Consider the following 13,061-nt stretch of genomic DNA (forward strand, 5'->3'; position numbering starts at 1 on the left):
TTGCTTCACCTCATCATTGTACCATGATGTTCCTTGCACTCCCTTTTCTCTTCATCCCACAAACCCCTTCACATGCTGCACAGATTTCTTGTGTAAAAATCTTACACACACCTTCCACCTCCCTAATCTGCTCCAAATAATATTTATCCATTCGCCCCTCCATTTCTTCCTTACATTCTGTTTTTTTTTTTTTTCCCCCATCCTCTTGCAACCTTTCTGCCCTCCTTGTATGGACTTCTTCCTCCTGTCCTTCACTCCATCTATTCCTCCATTGGATTTGAACTTTGACTTTCACCACCACCAAGTGATGGTCAGGAAGTCCTCTCCCCAACCTCTGTATGCTCTTGCATCCATTACATATCTTCTCATTCTGTCATCCACACATACATAGCATTGCCTTCCTTCATTCAGTTAACCGGCCACCCATCTCATCATTCATATATACCCGAAGATCATTTTGTGCCTCAAGTGGGTATTGGCTATCACCAACCCCCTTCCCGCAAAAATTTTCTCTAGACTCTCTAGAGCACTGTCATTCTCATTCACTTCTGCAGGCACACCCCACTCACCAACTACTCCATCCACCTTCACATTCTTTTCTTTTCTATTCATATGTCCAATCAATATCACACTAATTCCTCTCACACTTTTCATGCACTCACCACATTTGCCCAGAACCCTTCTTTCACTCTGTTTTCACGATTTTATGTTGACGCATACATGCACAGAATCGTCCACGTTTGTATTATTATTATTATTATTACTATTACTATTATTATTATTATTATTATTATTAGTTGCGCATACAAAAGGGCGACCAAATATATTACTTGACTCTAACTGCATAACTCCCTCCCGAGTTGACTCGCTGAATTACTGCACTTTCTTGAAGAAAGAGGTCCAGAGCTTATGGAAGGAGTTTTAGTAAAACGAAATTTCGCATAATGGTCGGCCTCCCCGAAGGCCAGGTTTCATGGAAGGTGGGACCCCTGAGGACCGCCACTCACAGGGATGATGGCCCAGGTGTTCCTCCCAAAATCGATAGGCACGGTCAGTTTTTTTTTTTTTTTAAATCGAATAGCAGGAATTTTTGAACAATGGTAAAACTTCTCTCGCCCCAGATTATATTCATGGTGGGCCACTCCTCCTCCCCACCCCACCCCCATGACCTCAGTTAAAATTATTATACACTGTCAAAGTCTTTTACTGAAGAACATGAACTTCTACAGGTTGGGGGATGTTCACCCCAGCCACGTTTTGGGAATGGATTGAACCAAAACGGATTGCCTCTCACGTGGGAGGGGACGGTCCCTGGGGATCCTGGCAAAGCCATTATAATCGGCCATTGTTTTTCAGTTAGGAACACAAAATTTTGCTGATTGGTAGGCGTTTGCTTCAGCCACGTTTTTAGGCAGGCTAGGATACCACCCCAACGATTGGGTTATGGGGGTGGTTCCCAAGGTGGGGGAATGGGAGGGGATGCCATAGTTTTTTTTACCTAAAGACACGAAATTCTGCAGAGTAATAGATCTTCATTGGGGCCACTTTTTAGGCAAGTTAAGACTCACAGGTCATCCCCCAAGAGGGCAGGGGCAGTTCAATGAGGTGTTGGCAAAAGCCTTTATGCACGGTCATAATTTTCAACCTAGGAACATAACATTTTGCATACTGGTAGACATTCATCCAGACCACGATTTAAGCAGGGTATGGCCACTAATGGTCTGCCTTCACGCGGGAGGAGAATGCCCTCAGGGGGGATAATGCCATAGTATTAATGTTAACACGCGGTATTTTGCACAGTGGTAGGCTGTCTCCTGAAGCAGTGTCTATAATGCGTGGGACACTCGGGATTTGCCCTTCCACCTATCTCGTAAACATTTAATGTTCACTGCTTACTTTAATGCAGGGGTAGGTGCAGCTATCAAAGGTTTCCGTTGTCGTGCCATTGTTATTGTTATTGTTATTGTTAGTAGTAGTAGTAGCAACAGTAGCAGTGTTTCATTCTTGTGTGTTATTAGCATTACTCTGTTGGTGTTTATCATTTTTTTTTTCAATCTCCGGACGATTCTTATCGTTTTGGAGGAACTTTTAGAACTGGCGGGGTTGGATACAGATTTCATTTACGTTTTTCACTGCGAGGGGAGTCTCCAAATATACTGTTAATGGTTCCTGTTTAAGATGGCATCTTCGTCCTGAAGAGGTTAAAAAGAAACATAACTGCCCCCAAATGTCATATATGGCGATTTTATTTCTACACAGTTTTTACTTGTGTGAGAGAGCTGGCGGTGTGTTGGTGCATGTATCCAACTCACAAATGGAGGGGCCAGAGATCGACACTTGGGCTGGTCCGATTCTTGAAAAATGCTTGTATCATTCTTATCTCTCTTCCCCCAGATGTTCATTTGAGGACCTTGAGGTTACATAGGAATCTTGCAGGTCATATTCTAAGGACGGATTGTGGCTTAGCAAAAACAGGTTGTCTGCCTTACTGAATCTCGTGCAGTCGATAGGCATTTATCATCTTTCTTCTTACTGGTGCTGGAGAGGGACGCCTTCACGAGTAGGACTGATGTAACTAGTCGGTTCCACTGCTCGGTTATACGTACGCTCCTCAATTTTCTGACTATCCCCTAAAAGCACAATGGTAGACTAGAGGAGGCCGACAACTTAGCCTGCAATCCACTAGGTTTATATTCTGATGAGTCTGACGTTTTAACTACTACTACTGTTGCTTCTTAACTGCCCTGTTAGACGCAAGAGCGCGTATTCACAAACAAACCCATGATCATTTTCCAGTTCTAACTCCGATTTGTTATTGGAAGAATAACTCTAACATGGGAAGATTCTACACTTTTATTAATTTGCTTTCTTCCAAACAGAAATTAAAGCTGCAACAAGGGACAGGCTGTTTGTGAATCCAGGTCCAGGTTATGGAAGCGGTGCCTTGGACAGTAGTAGCAGTAGCAGTTGCAAACCCAGGCTTATCTAAACGTGAACCCGGTGGACTGTAAGCTGAGACTGGACCTCTCCTGCAGTTCTTCATCCTCCTTTCGGGGGATAAGTAGGCAGCTGAAGGACGTTTGTATAACTGGACAGCGAAGGAGCTCGGTTATATCTGTGCCACCACATGAAGGCATCCCTCTCCAGCACCCCACTCTCCAGCACCCCACTTTCCAGCAGCGGTGTCTGGGATGTGATTTATGAACGAACTCACAATCGACTTTCTCCCATAACTCAGATTTGTTTTCGCAGGAGAATCACAGAGATGAGAGCTGATTTCTCCCATATGCCTTGTTCTTTCTGCAATAAAGATCCTTACTTAAGAGAGGAATTTCATCATGTGATATTTTTTTATTAAGGAAGATCTACAAAAGCAGGATGCAGAAACCTTCCATGCTTCCTGTTCTTCCTATAAATCAAAATATGAATTAGGACAGGGAATCCTAAATTTGGGAATCCGGAGACTGATTACTTTATTGTCGTTGTGGTTCTTAGTGAAGTTATTCAATTTATACCATCACCATGTCAAGACTGTCCTACCAATAGTATACTAACCCCTCCCTGTTTCACACCCCACCACCCCATCAACCCATTCCTTTACCTCTTCCATATACCCACTCCCATCAGCTCACTTTTCTTAACCTTTCCCATTCATTCCACCTCATTAGCCCATTTCTCTTTACCTGTCCCATTAATACCATCCTATCAACCCATCTCTTTTTACCCCTCCCATTCACCACACCCCATCAACCCATTTCTCTTTACTCCTCCCTTTTATCCCATCCCTTCATCCTATTCTTCTGTACCCTTCCCATTCGTCCCACTCCATCAACCCATTTTTCTTACCTATCCCATTCATCCTACCCCATCAACCCAGTTCTCTTTACGTGCTTGATTCATTCCACCCCACCAACCCATTTCTATTACCCAGCCCGTCCATTTTACTCATCAACCCATTTCTATCACGCATCCCATCCATTCCACCCCATTAACCCATATATCTGTTCCATTCATTCCATCTCATCAACCCATTTCTCTTTACTTGCCCCATTCAGGCCACCTAACTAACTCATTTCTCATACCCATCCCATCCATTCCACCCCAATATTTTTCTTTATCCGTTCCTTTCATTTCAGTCCTATGACTCACTCCCAGTTGATTAAACCGTCAGCCATTAACTGGAACTGAATACTTGACGCGGGATTCCTAAACATACGATCGATCTCTGCCGTAACTTGTACTTGCAGGAACGACAAGAAAGTAGAGGGCCAAGTCTTCCCATATTTCCAGCTCCTCTTATACAAAATGCAAATATCTGCTACGGTGGAAAAACTGTCATAGGTTATATCTGTATTGTAAGGGAAGGCTAAGGAAAGAAGGGTGTATAGTATTCCCAGATCTCAAGGTAAAAAGAAATCTTACTTATATAGAACAGGGATTCGACTGTAGGTATGATCGAGTATCCCATCCTTTATTTGTTATTAATATGAATGGGTTAAATAAAGACAGTATTAGCACTCTCAGATTCTCGTATTCACTCTCACGCAATAAAAGAAAAAAAGAAAAAAGAAAAGAAAAAAGAAAAAGCGTTTACTGGAGTAGTATATTTGGCAAAATGAAAGGAAAAAGTCCTTGAATGGACCCCATTGGAAGGACACAAGAGTAAGGACAGTGGAAATGAGTTATCTGAGAGGGACATGTGGAGCTACGTGGAGAGACAGACAAACACATGTGGAAGTAATGGAGAGTTGTTGTGCTGATGTGGACGTGATTATAAGCGTTAAGATGATCTGGCCACGTAGAGAGGATGGAAAATGAAAAATTGACTAGGAGAGTGTATGACTGAGTGAAGGCGGAAGAAGTTTAGGAAGAGAAGGAGGAGGAGGAGGAGGAGGAGGGGGAGGAGGACAGAGAGAGAGAGAGAGGGGGGGGGGGAATCCTGGAGACAAGCAATCGTACTCTCAGGACTCACGGCTACTGGTATGAAAAGTTCTCAAGCTTGCCCGGCAGGAGTTTGAAATAAAGTACTGCCTTCTTTTTTAGACACACTAAACCTTTTGCCACTGGAGTGAATATCGTTTTATTGTATTTTACCTTTTCATTCTTGATCCAGGCAGACACCTTCATCCTGATTTGGAAACATAGTTTAGGGAACAACATAGTGGGATTCAAGCCTTTGGTTCCATCTTGTCTGCATAAAAAGACCCAACGTCATCTTTCAGCGGCCATAGGGGTAGCATCATATCAAAAGAACACAGAATCGTCCTCGGGCTTTAGGGGTTAAAAAAATCTGAATTCTTCTCACCACATAACCATCTGTCGGTTCCTGGAAACCATCACTTACTCTGATTAGCGTCTGTCAGAAAGTCAATCCGGTCAGCCGTCGACACGACAATGGTTAAATTAATTTGTCAGACATCAGAATAATTCACCATATCCTTTATGATAATTACACTGGCTTGATAAACCATGGTGAGTTGAGCGTTTTCCTGTTTGATGTCATGTTCTTTATAGTTTAACCTCGTCACTGCGATTATGTCTGCTTTGTACTATCTTTTAACAGAAAAAATGTATTTATTTTGTGTGGATGATACTTTCCGAACTGATGAGTTTGACGCAGACCTCAGCAAACCTCTCATCACACTTAATGCACACAGCAACCTATCATGTCTCAGTATTGCACATGCACTGCCACACTTCATACAAATACATTTATCGTGCTGCCACACCTCACTGCCGCACACCACTGCCACACCTTATTCCGGTACCTCACACTGCCACACTAAACACTGCCATCCCATATTGCCTCACCCCATATTGCCACACCTCACACAACACCTCACATTGCCATGCCTCTCACTGCCATACCTTACGCTGTTCACACACACACACACACACACACACACACACACACACACACGCACGCACACGCACGCGCACACACACACACACACACACACACACACACACACACACACACCACGAGATGTCATTCTTCATTCTGTCACACCTTACATTGCTAGCCCTCACATCACACACTACCATACCTCACACTACCACACCCTAAACAGAACTCTCACTGCCGTACCTTACACGTACATTGACTCACTTCATACACACCACACACTGCCACACCTCACACGCCCTTACCTTACACTGCAACACCTCACACTGCACACTGCAACACCTCAGTCAGACCTTAAACATCACCCAGCTCCACCACAACTCGCATGACCACACCTCACACTGCCTCACCTAACACTGCAACACCTTAGCCAGACCTCATGCACTGCCACAGTCCACACCCTCCACCACAACTCACATGGCCATAGTTCACACTGCCACGCATCACATTCACTCCGCCACAACTCACACTGCTACACTTCACACACACCATCACAAAGCACACTGGTGCACTTCACACACTTAGCCACAACTCACATTAACTCACACTGCCGCATTAAACACACTTTACCACAATTCACACTGCCACACTTCACACACTCCACCACAACGCACACTGCCACACTTCACAAACAGTACCATAACTCACTGCACTGCCACACCTCACACATTCCACCACAACTCACACTGTCACACTTCACACATATCACCACAACTCACACTGCCACACTTCACACATTCCACCACAACTCACTCTGCCACATTTCACACATTCCAACATAAGTCACACTGCCACACTTCACACATTCGACCACAACTAACACTGCCACACTTCACACACTCTACCACAATTCACACTGCCACAAGTCACACATTCGACCACAACTCACACTGCCAAACTTCACACACTAAACCACAACCCACGCTGCAACATTTTGCAGAGAATGTTGCGAATTTGAACCTTCCTCACAGTCACCTTGAGGTCCAGTCAATTTCTGTGTCGACCCACCATTTTTAACTCCACTCACACTCGGTCGCAGCTTTGGCACGTCTCTTTTTAAACTCTGTTATTATCTTTCTCTCTGCCAGTAAGAGTTATGTTGAATTCCTGGATGCTTACTTTATTTAATTCTTACAGTAAATTGGAATGTCGATAGAACCTTTCACCTCTTGAATTTGATGACATTATTTTCATTGCACTCCTAGACGATTTTATTCACCTTAGGCTCTTCAAACTGGTAGGGCTAGATATAGCTCTCATTAACCCCTTAACCAATAAATCTTTTTTTATTTTGAATAAAATCGTGTGGTTGTGGTTTGATAAACATTAAAATTACGTCGTATTACTGAAAGGATTACCATTCATTGTTTCTTTCTCTCCTCACAGATCAGTAAAAGGTCTTGAATATCTTAGGTATTCTCCAGACTCTAAATCTTTTGTAGTTAATTGGGACATTCTCTTCACAACTGTATTTCAAAATGTTGCTCAGTTCTTTCCTCACTTACCATAGGCATTTGCCATATCTCAGAACATCTCAATTGTTGATACTGTCACAATGAAAATGGTTCGTGTGGACTCAGTGCGTGCTCCTTGTATCAAAGTCTCTTAGATTTAGTACGAGTTTCTATATATATTTAAATACTTTCTTTGCTTTTCAGTCTATCAATGTTTGTTTGTAGAATCATCTTCTATCAATGTTTGTTTTTAGAATCAATCCCAATATATCTCTAAATATTCTCTGTATTTTTGTCTATCACTCTCTGTTCTTAGCATTAAATTCGAAGGATTTTCGCTCCAACAATATTTATTTTTACAATTAATCCCAATATATCTCTAAACATTCTCTGTGTTTTTGTCCATCACTCTCTGTTCTAAGCATTAAATTCGATGCATCTCTAACTTTTCTCTGTATTTATTATCGGCCTGGGGGAATGCAGGTATACCGCTAGATATTCTGTACATTCTACGTCCTTCACAGTTGTGGAAATATTATTCATCCATATACAGAATATTGCCGAGTGTTAGTTACGGATTTCTGCACATCTCTGAACAATCTCTGTATCTGTAAGTTTCTCACAGCCAGCACTTGTTATGTAGAATCTGTCATATTTATTGGGAACTTGGACACATCTCATTTTCATTTATTATTATTATTATTATATTCTCACATTCAGCTGAGGTCTAGCATGTTTCATGGAATTCTCTGTATTCTATGTAACAACCCCTTTAAAACGGGGTGAATTAGGATCTTACAATGACGTTGGTGCTGCCACCAGTGTAACGGTCTAACCCTGGGGGAAAGTCTCTAATCAACGAGGTCAATCACCCGGAAGACAGACCGCTGACACACATTACAAACGACAAAAAAAAAAGAAAAAACATGAAATGGTAGTGTGGGGCGTTGTTCTTTGTACGCTTCCTCGTCCGAAACCGGTGGGTAGAGAGACACAGCACGTTGAAAGGGGGGGCACACAACTTTAAAGACAAAATATTTTGGGATAACATACCAAATTCACAATTTCTGATGTCACATTCAAGCCCTGACTTACTAGTTTACCTAATTCAAAAATAATACCTATTCATAACTAATAATTTTATCTCAGATGGATTAAAGTTCGGGATGATAGATCTGAATTACATTACTCAAAGAAATACACCATTCTATATTATTACAGACACTGAATTTAATATGAAAACGGGGAATAATGACTGTCTATCATAAAAAAATAACAATGAAAGGATTTTACAACACAGTTTCTGCACTACACCACTCTACTCATATACTACAAATCTCTAAATAATTTCCCAGTATCTATGATAGATCTGAATTACATTACTCCGAGAAATACATACTACAAATCTCTGAATAATTTCCCAGTACGCGACTTATAAGGCCATTCAGAACACGTGGTAGCCTGTACACAGAGAGAGAAGCGCCGGGCAAGTCATGAGCATTAAACACTAAAAAAAAATATATTCATTCTCAGATCACATTAACACACCTCCTCCACCGAACCCCTCCAAAAAAAATCACTGCACACTGATGTCCCCAGCTATAAAATAAAAACAGCACCAAAAAAAAAAAAAAAAATCTAGGACATCGGGAGCTCACCTGTACACAGAGAGAGAAGCGCCGGGCAAGTGGCGTTACTCTGCCTGCGATCCCCCATCCCGGGAAGTGCAGGTTGCCAACTCAACAATTTTCCTATTCACATACGAATAACCAAATCTGTCTGAACCGTGAGTTTAGAAACAGCTGGCAGTAAGGTAGATTGGTAAGCAATTATTGCAGGCTCTCACATTGGCTTAAACAACTAATTTTAAAAAGGTTACTTGACTATGGGTTTTTCGAAGCTCACGGCTAGTGGAGTTATAGCCACCCCCAAGGATGATGCAATACACAAGAACATTTCATCATACTTATGTCCCCACTCAACAGTCGACAAATTGGGGTAGAAAACATAAATAAAAAAAAATATAGACTCATAATACAATAATACCTTAACCTAATCCTTACCCTAATTTTCCTACCTAACAACACTCCACGAAACCCACAAAATCCACCGCGAGTTTCAAACCCTGAGGAAAAGGAGCGTTACATCTACATTCTTCATTATTGGGTACGAACATTTTCTCTACACTTTTAGAATTTTTAATAACGTTCTCAGAGCCACGAAAAACTGTATACTCTGTGAATGCTCCGATGGAAATGGAAAGAGAAAAAAAAATCGTCTCCTCCTTTTGGTTTCCCAGTGGCCAGTAGAAGAACTACTGCATATGCTGGTCTATCTATCTATATACCTAGGCTGCTTCCCCCAAGGAAAGGGAGGTAGCCGAGACAGGACGACACACTCCCCATTTACTCATCCATTCAAACACATTCATTCGCATCTTAGCCCCAAAGGGGAGAACGGACAGATCCTCACCACACCACACCGCACAAGGGTCAACTGCGCAGTGCAATCAGTGACATCCTCAGCAGGGCCCGACAGCAGAACTGGTTTACCCCTGCCACATCATAACAGACCCATCCCCTTACCCGCACCTGACCTGACTAGCTGATCAGACCAAATGCGGGAGAATATCCCCTCAGGGCTGCGTCATCACTTATTCATTCACAATTTCTCTCCATTTATTTCTGTCACGCACAGCAACTCTTCCTTGTTCAACAGACATCCCACTCGCATCTAGCGCTCTCTTCACACTGTCCGTCCATCCTATTCGTGGTCTTCCTCTCAGCTTTACACCTCTCACCTCAGATCTAGTTATCTTTTTCACCAATCGCTCATTATCCATTCTCTCCATATGCCCAAATCATCGTAACACCCTCTGCTCAACTCTACCAGCCATCTCCCGAACAACTCCAGTTCTCCTTCGCACTTCATCATTTCGCACTCGATCCATACGAGTCACTCCACACATACTCAGACACCTCATCTCCATTACATTCAAACTTTTCCTCTCTGCTACACCCATATTCCAAGTTTCAGCCCCATATAACGCAGGCGGTACCACAGCACCCTCATACAGCCTTCTCTTTACATCCATTCTAAGCGAACGACATCTAAACACTTTTTTCATTCCTCCCAGCACCTTTCCTACTTCATCTGTTCTAAACTTCACTTCTGCATCTATTCTTCCATCCACAGCAACATGTGACCCTAGATATTTAAAACACTCTACCTCCTCAAGCAACTCACCATTCAAAATTATATTCATCCCCCTACCATCTACCAACCTCATACACTTCATCACTTTACTCTTATTCTCATTTACTTTCAATTTCCTTCTTTCACACACCCTTCCAAACTCCTCTACCAACTGTCTCAATCTCTCCTCTGAATCAGCCACAAGTGCAGTATCATCTGCAAACAGCAGCTGCTTCAGATTCCACTCTCCACCATCAACATTCACCAGACTCAGACCTCCACCTAAAACTCTTGCATTCACCTCCCTTACAACACCATCCATAAAAATATTAAACAACTAAGGCGACATCACACATCCCTGTCACAGCCCCACTCTCACGGGAAACCAATCACTCACAGCATTTCCCACTCTTACACACGCTGGTATTAATCAGTATTCAAAACTCCTAAACCGGTAGGAATACGAGTGTGCTCTTTACTTATCTGTGTTCGAATACCTTTCATTTATAAGTCAACTAATTAACTGTGAGAATTTTGGTCTATCACTGAACTTTCTCCCTGCTAATTTAAAAGAATTTCTGTATATCTTTGAAATTCCTTTCTATTCACTTGAAAGAATTTCGGTATATTACTTGAGTTTTCTCATTATTTATTTGTAAGAATTTCGGTATATCTGAATTTTCTCTGTTCACTTGTAAGACTTTCTGTGTGTCTCCCATTTTTCTTTCAATTTACCTATAGTAATTTTGGCATATCTCTGAAATTCGTCCCTCTCCTTGTAATAATTTCGGAATACCTGTAACTCTGAATTCCATGTATTTAAAACTGGTTCATAGGATGTTTAGAGTCTCACGGGGCTATTTGCATATAACTCACATTTATTATTAATTCTGATACATTGCTAGTTATGCTGTCTAATTCATAGTAATCTAAACATACCTCAAAATAATTTCTTCCTTTCTGTTTCCTCAAAGCAGCTAAAGAGTAGTTACACATCCATAGGTAGGCTATTCAAATTATTGCAGTTCTTTCATTGTCGGCATGATTCCTTTATATCCGGTATGGGATATTCGTTCGACATCTCCAATATCTTTTTTTTTTTTTTTTTTTTCAGCTAATGAGATTATTCTGTTGTCGAGTAACCCAAGTCTGTCTGGCCGACCAGACCCATGAACCGCAGGCAAGCAACTGCCCCCTGTAGGACAGTCCCATGCAGTGAAACAATTTTCATTTACGGTACACAGTCTCCCCACAGCGAGGCGCAGGGAAAAGTGTGAAGGTTTTGTTCCTGCATGGACGCCGTATTTGCGTTTCGCAACCAAGTTAGCAGGGGCACCATAGCAAGCTCAACATCACCCGGTTATAACGTTATATGGTTATCATTCAGCTATGTAAATCGTTTCCTTTAGCCTTGTCACCCACTGTAGAGCCATCTAAAGTGGAAAAAAAAAAAAAAAGAGCAATAAACGTGACAGGAAGGATGGGACAAACAGGAAGAGGATGGCAGTCAGAGAAAAAATATATATTCATAATTAGTAGGAATGTGGAAGCATCTCCAGTGTTTTCTCTTATTTTTACCTTCTCACTACAATTATAAGACGTTCCATCAATACCAGTAGGAATATTATCTCTAATGTTTTTTATTTTAATATTCTCAGATTCGTCAAGAGTTTGGTCGAGTCACTTCGTGCTGCACAAATGTAGATCTCATTTTTTTTTTTTTTTTTTACTAGGAATTTCACATCTCCGAATGCTCTTACTTTTTATATCTTATATTCAGATGGATTTCTAAGCACTTATCTACGTACTGTATTGTTTGCACTCAGTATCTTTCACAATCAGAAGGAATATTCTCACAACTTCTCCATTTCTGAGTGTTGTTCATTCGTAATCCACTCAATTTCTATAACAATGAACCGTTATCTGTCTGTATCAGGGTTTAACCAGTTACGCCTACTACACGTGTACACATATTTAGTTTATTTAGAATTTCAGAATAATCCATAATTTTCTCAGAACCAGTAGGAAATTGGTGGAGCCTCCCAAATTCATTAATAAGTTCGATAAATCTATAAGCATTCTTCGCATTAATGTCTTCTCATATTCAGCAAGAAGTATATTCGCGAAATAATGCTTCGTGGCAGCAAAGAGTATTCTTCGTATTTCTTTGTTTACCACTTTCAGACAGCCATCAAGGGTTGCATAGACTCCCCGACAAATGCTTTTTCTACATATGTACTTCTAACTTTCTCAGACCCAACAAGTACTGTGTAAAGTCACGCACGAATTTTCTATCTAACTTAACCTAACCTAACCTTTTCCCAGTCACCATGAATAGTTTTTAGCTCTGTGACTATTCACTTGTATCCTCATTCTTCCCCCTGTCGGCCCCACTACTGCTCTCCACGCCAACCTCTCAGCGAACTATCTATCATAATTTCCAGTTGGATCACCACCTGAGGCCTTGTGGTCCCGCCTTGATCTGGTCGGTGGCTAACTTTGGAGGA

General features: G+C 41.7%; 1 protein-coding gene across 1 annotated transcript in view; it reads right to left on the minus strand.

Annotated features, from left to right (window-relative positions):
- LOC145391182 (uncharacterized) overlaps nucleotides 1–13,061 on the minus strand; it is a 194,722-nt gene that overhangs the window by 56,583 nt on the left and 125,078 nt on the right. The window lies entirely within an intron of this gene.

The sequence above is a fragment of the Coenobita brevimanus genome, chromosome 2 (genome assembly GCF_032717465.1).
Source record: "Coenobita brevimanus isolate Jiangsu-jjx chromosome 2, ASM3271746v2, whole genome shotgun sequence".
NCBI classification, from domain to species: domain Eukaryota; kingdom Metazoa; phylum Arthropoda; class Malacostraca; order Decapoda; family Coenobitidae; genus Coenobita; species Coenobita brevimanus.